Source organism: Anthonomus grandis, chromosome 2 (assembly GCF_022605725.1).
Source record: "Anthonomus grandis grandis chromosome 2, icAntGran1.3, whole genome shotgun sequence".
NCBI classification, from domain to species: Eukaryota; Metazoa; Arthropoda; class Insecta; order Coleoptera; family Curculionidae; genus Anthonomus; species Anthonomus grandis.
The window spans coordinates 40,034,641-40,040,675 of NC_065547.1; the positions used below are offsets into that span (position 1 = coordinate 40,034,641).

At 34.5% G+C, this 6,035-nt stretch overlaps 1 long non-coding RNA gene across 1 annotated transcript; it reads left to right on the forward strand.

The window, feature by feature from the left end:
* The first annotated feature begins 3,112 nt into the window (after positions 1–3,112).
* On the forward strand, positions 3,113–4,734 carry LOC126750313 (uncharacterized). The gene is made up of 2 exons (XR_007665681.1): positions 3,113–3,234; positions 3,295–4,734. It is a non-coding gene; the product is annotated as an uncharacterized LOC126750313 (long non-coding RNA).
* Positions 4,735–6,035: the final 1,301 nt, after the last annotated feature.

Here is a 6,035-nt window from a genome sequence, read left to right on the forward strand (position 1 = left end):
AATTATAAAACTGATTTGAAGTCAAATAACAATAATCTTACGGCTACATATTTGCACCGCACATTTTGTCGTTGTACCAGCTTTCATTGACCTTATATTGACATATTTTATTTTGTGATTATAAATTTATCATACTTGATTGTTGACGTCTTCTGTACGCTTTTTTTTCAAACCACAATTAATAAGAACTGGGTACTTTTAATCAGTAAAGTATATATAGAGTATATATAGAGCAGCAGCAGACAACACAGTATGGTGAATTGAAAGTTAAAAACTGCACCTAGGTTTTTAGTAATTCTATAGGATCTAGTAGGAATATAAATAGAAAAAGTGACAAATCGAGGACTTCATTTAATATGGGAAGAAAAGAAGTACCAATTTGACACTTTTTCATACACTCACACGCGCCAAATTTGAAATTCAAATTTGGCGCCCTAATCAAATTTAAATTACCCGCCATTATAACGTTACAAACCAATTTTCACACCGGTTAGTACAACTGCTCGACATTCAGAGAGCGCAACAGTCAAACCACGTTCAGTGTTTTATTGGCTCATATGGGAGTTTGATATCTAAGAAATATTAATCTATGATGTTGCGTTGCTTGAGATTTACTTAGTATATGTACTAGTAATGTTCTAAGCTTATAATCTAAATATATAAAAATGAAACCATATTTTCCTTGGTCATTAAATAACTTGAAAATGACTTTACCGATTTTATTAATTCTTAAGATGTATTTTAGTTTGTAGAAGGATATTATAGAATAAACCATCAGGAAAATTGCATCAGAAATTGGAAATTTGCAAAAAAATTAAAAATGCTTTGCGCGACATCTATCGGTCAAAGTAATTTAATAAATAAAAAATAGATGGCGCTTTCAGCAATTTCTATTTAGCATGCATGCATTCTGAAACATAATAAGTCAGTTTTTCGCGTTTGACAGTTGCTTTTAATGCTTTGCGCCATTCGAAAGAAAAGTGTATTTGTTTTGCGAGTTTTAGTGAGTTTTTTTCTTAGTTCAGCTTAGTGAAACTTTTTAGTTTGTTGAATGCAACAGTGGTTGTTTAGTGTTTAAAGACAAATTATAAACAGGGTGGCAGTAGGTGACATAAAATATTCAAAATTTTATCAGGTATTAGACTTTTAATAGACTACGTGGTATATGCATAAGTTATATGTAGAAACATGTTTTAGGGATTATTTATTTGACATATAAATCTCAAAAATGCCAATAACTCGACGAACCAACTTAAGTCGTAGAACGCGAAATGCTGCAAACCAACAACATATACGGGCAAGTCAAACCAACGAGCAACGCGAGATGCGAAATGAAGTTGAAAGGAATACGTTTTTAATCTCATTAATTTTGGCAGCGATTCGATCGCAAAATGGAATTGCACTCGCACTTGCTTCATCAGGTATTGCAGCTACGTTGTTAGAAGGCGGTCGAACAGCTCATTCAGCACCCAAGTTGCCGTTAAACATGCAAATTATCAAAACTCCAACTTGCAACATTTCGAGGAATTGTGCGATGGCCAAAGTCTTACGACAAAGCAAATTAATCGTTTGGGATGAGTGCACAATCGCAAACAAAAAATCTCTGGAGGCATTAGACCGCACAATGCAAGATTTACGACACAACCAGAACCGGTTTGGTGGTTCGATGATTCTATTGGCAGGTGATTTTCGACAAACATTGCCGGTAATGCCACGATCAACACCAGCCGACGAACTTAATGCATGTTTGAAGTCGTCAAATTTATGAAAGTATGTCAAAACACTTAAATTAAATATAAACATGCGAGTTGAATTGCAGAACGATCAATCTGGAGAAGCTTTTTCAAAACAATTGCTTGATATTGGTAATGGCAAAATTCCAGTAGACACATCGTCACACATCGGGAATGCATTCTTGTTATAACCTGAAAAGTTTCAGATTATTTTCAACAATGGCTCGTGCAGGTAAGTCCGAGAATGAAGAAGATGAGTTTGAAATTCACGAAAATATCCCAATTTTAGCACCAAATGAAGCTGATAGCTCTTCAGATTCAGAAGATGATTTACCCCTGATACATTTCCAGACTCTCCAGTGGAAGCATGGAAACTTTAGAAGCAAGGATTTTTCTGTAAAAGAGGACTATACTCAATCCATCGTAAAAACTCCAAACGAATATTTTGCTAAATATTTGGATGATGATTTTTTGAGTCAGCCGCAAATTTCACTTCCTAGTATTTCTTGCAACAAAATGCAAAAGAAAACAACTTTACCTCTCAAGAAATAAAAAAAAAAATCGGAATGAATGCTTTGATGGGATGTCTGTCTTCATCTTCCAAGGATACATTATATATTGGAATGGAAAATATAAGTTCCCATTAATTGATGGGGTAATGACCCGACAAAGGTTTTACATGATACGTGTAAATTTAAATATCGTTGACAATCTTAGCGTATCAGAAGAGGAACAAAAAAAGAATAGTTTGTGGAGAATACAGCCGGTAATTGATTTGGTTCTCAATAGATGTAAAGCCATTGAAAGAAAAGAAAAGACAGCTTTTTCTATTGACGAACAAATGATTCCTTTTTTGGGAAGATGTCGAATTCGACAATTTGTTAAAAATAAACCAAGACCAGTGGGACTGAAGAATTTCGTTCTTACGACATCCGACGGACTGGTATTGGATTTTAAAATCTACCAGGGCAATACTACCCCACTAAAAGATAGGGATTTAGGCTTGGGACCCTCAATAATATTGCGTCTAGCAGAAACATTACTTAAAATAGTTACCTGTATTTTGACAGATACTTTCAACTATTGCTTTGATGAACAAGTTGACGAGTTTGAATATAGATGCAACTGCTACAATTATGTGCAACAGAATGAAAGACTTTGATTTTAAAAAAGATAGTTTAATGAACAGGCGAGTCAGAAGAAATTGTTAGAACCAATAATAAACTTTGCATTACAAAGTGGAAAGATAATAAATCTGTTTTAATGATATCCACGGCTTTTGGAAGACAGCCGGAAACTGAGGTGCAAAAATGGAATAAAACAAAAAAAAACGTTCAGGCATAGCATGCCCAGCTGTTGTTAAATCATACAACGAAAACATGGGTGGTGTAGATGTTTGCGACCAAATGGTGGATTACTATCGATCTTTCTATTTAGTGTTTAAAGACAAATTATAAACAGGGTGGCAGAAGGTGACATAAAATATTCAAAATTTCATCAGGTATTAGACTTTTAATAGACTACGTGGTATGCATAAGTTATATGTAGAAACATGTTTTAGGGATTATTTATTTGACATATTAACCCCAAAATGCCAATAACTCGACGAACCAACTTAAGTCGTAGAACGCGAAATGCTGCAAGCCAACAACATATACGGGCAAGTCAAACCAACGAGCAACGCGAGATGCGAAATGAAGTTGAAAGGAATACGTTTTTTAATCTCATTAATTTTGGCAGCGATTCGATCGCAAAATGGAATTGCACTCGCACTTGCCTCATCAGGTATTGCAGCTACGTTGTTAGAAGGCGGTCGAACAGCTCATTCAGCACCCAAGTTGCCGTTAAACATGGAAATTATCGAAACTCCAACTTGCAACATTTCGAGGAATTGTGCGATGGCCAAAGTCTTACAACAAAGCAAATTAATCGTTTGGGATGAGTGCACAATGGCAAACAAAAAATCTCTGGAGGCATTAGACCGCACATTGCAAGATTTACGACACAACCAGAACCGGTTTGGTGGTGCGATGATTCTATTGGCAGGTGATTTTCGACAAACATTGCCGGTAATGCCACGATCAACACCAGCCCACGGACTTAATGCATGTTTGAAGTCGTCAAATTTATGGAACTATGTCAAAACACTTAAATTAAATATAAACATGCGAGTCGAATTGCAGAACGATTAATCTGGAGAAGCTTTTTCAAAACAATTGCTTGATATTGGTAATGGCAAAATTCCAGTAGACACATCGTCGGGATACATTAACTTCCCTCCCAATTTTTGTAACTTTGTTGAATCAAAAACCGAACTTATCGAGGAGGTGTTCCCAAATATTGTTCAAAATTATAAAAACCACGATTGGTTAAGCGAACGAGTTATATTGGCTGCGAAAAACGTTGATGTCAACGAAATAAATTTTGAAATTCAAAATAAGATTGCAGGCGATCTTATGATTTATAAATCCATTGATTCCGTTACCAACCAAGATGATGTCATTAACTATCCAACCGAATTTTTAAGTTCGCTGGAAATACCCGGACTTCCACCTCATAATCTGTAATTAAGAGTCGGATCGGTTATTATTATGTTGCGGAACATAAACCAACCACGTCTTTGCAATGGCACCCGCCTTGCGGTGAAGAAACTGATGAACAATGTCATCGAAGCAACAATTTTGAAAGGGAAGTACAAAGGCGAAGACGTTTTAATTCCACGCATCCCCATGATTCCCAACGATATGTCATTCGATTTTAAGCGGATGCAATATCCTGTGCGACTTGCATTTGCAATGACGATAAATAAATCGCAAGGGCAGTCATTTAATGTTTGTGTCATAAATTTAGAAAATCCATGTTTTTCACATGGTCAATTGTATGTGGCCTGCTCCCGTGTTGGAAAACCTTCCACATTATTTATTTTCGCTCCAGGAAAGAAAACAAACAATGTTGTGTATCAAAAAGCGTTACAATAAATATTTACTAGCTTTTTGTAATATTGTTTTGATTTTTTTATTAAATTGTTAGGTATTAACTACGGCGGTACGAAGTTCGCCGGGTTAGCTAGTATATTATAAAATGTATGGAATCAATATTTGTGTTCTCAAGTTTTATTTATGACATTATAACTATGTTTGCAATTCATACATTTTTAAATAAACTTAATTTATTGCGGAATTATTCATATAATCTAAAAAAAATTTAAAATGTATCTCCTGCTTTTTAAATGTATCCTGTATATTTAAAACTAGTTTTAAAATATTAAACATATCCAATAGTCCAGAGCCATAATAATATACAAGTATTATATTCGGGGTAAGAAATCACTCCACACACACTTGTTGGTTGATCCTGTATTCTGCTGTTGTTCGAACCAAATAAAAAAATCTCGATAATTCAATAAGTATTTACCTTGAGGAGATCCAACCAATTTGAAATCGTAGCGACGAGTGTGGAAATTTAATTTAAAGCCCCCTAACAGAACGTACAAAATGACCCTTTTCAGCACGTTTTGGTATTTTTATTAGTTAAATTCGTATAACAGGGCCTTTTTCCTCATTTTCACCTACTTCACGTGATAAAACAGTGTGAAGTGTGCGACTTATGAATGTTTTCTTTATTACTTTCCGAGATTTTGCTTTTATCCGTGACGGGAACTTTTAAAAAGAATTATGCAAACCAAAATCCATTTAGAAGCAAATAATGTTTTCGCAAAGCTCTTCTGCCGCTTTTCGATGAAATATAACATAAAGGAGAAGTCATAATAATTCCTTTTGTGCATCAAAAGAAATAGGCCATAGAAAAGTCCCTTTTCTGAGCTTTAATGGTTTCCCCAAAAAGATATTAAGATCCTATTTGTTCACTTGGGTACATTATTTACAAGTCTGGCATATCCCATTTTTTCAGCAGTCATTATCGGCTTTATCTATGATCCATAAATAAAAAATGGAAAATTTATTAACTTTCCCTCTATTGTTTCTTTTTTCGCCCCCTACAAAAAATCCAATAAAAATATATCATAAACTGCCCCATACATCAATTTTGGTCTTTTATTTTCTTTTATTTAAATATCGAAAGCCTTTTGTATCAGCCGAAATTGGATCTTTGTTTCGCCCCTTTTGATAAACCGATGCCGGTCTATTTCAGTCTACGTTAATAATTTTTCGGATAATAATTAAAAATAAAAAGCCAGAAAAATAGCTCGGCTTATCGATACTTTTTTTGTATCTATTTTTGTTCCATTTAAAGGCTATATCTTTAAACAAGGCGATATAGTATATCTGAAAATGATGGCTATTG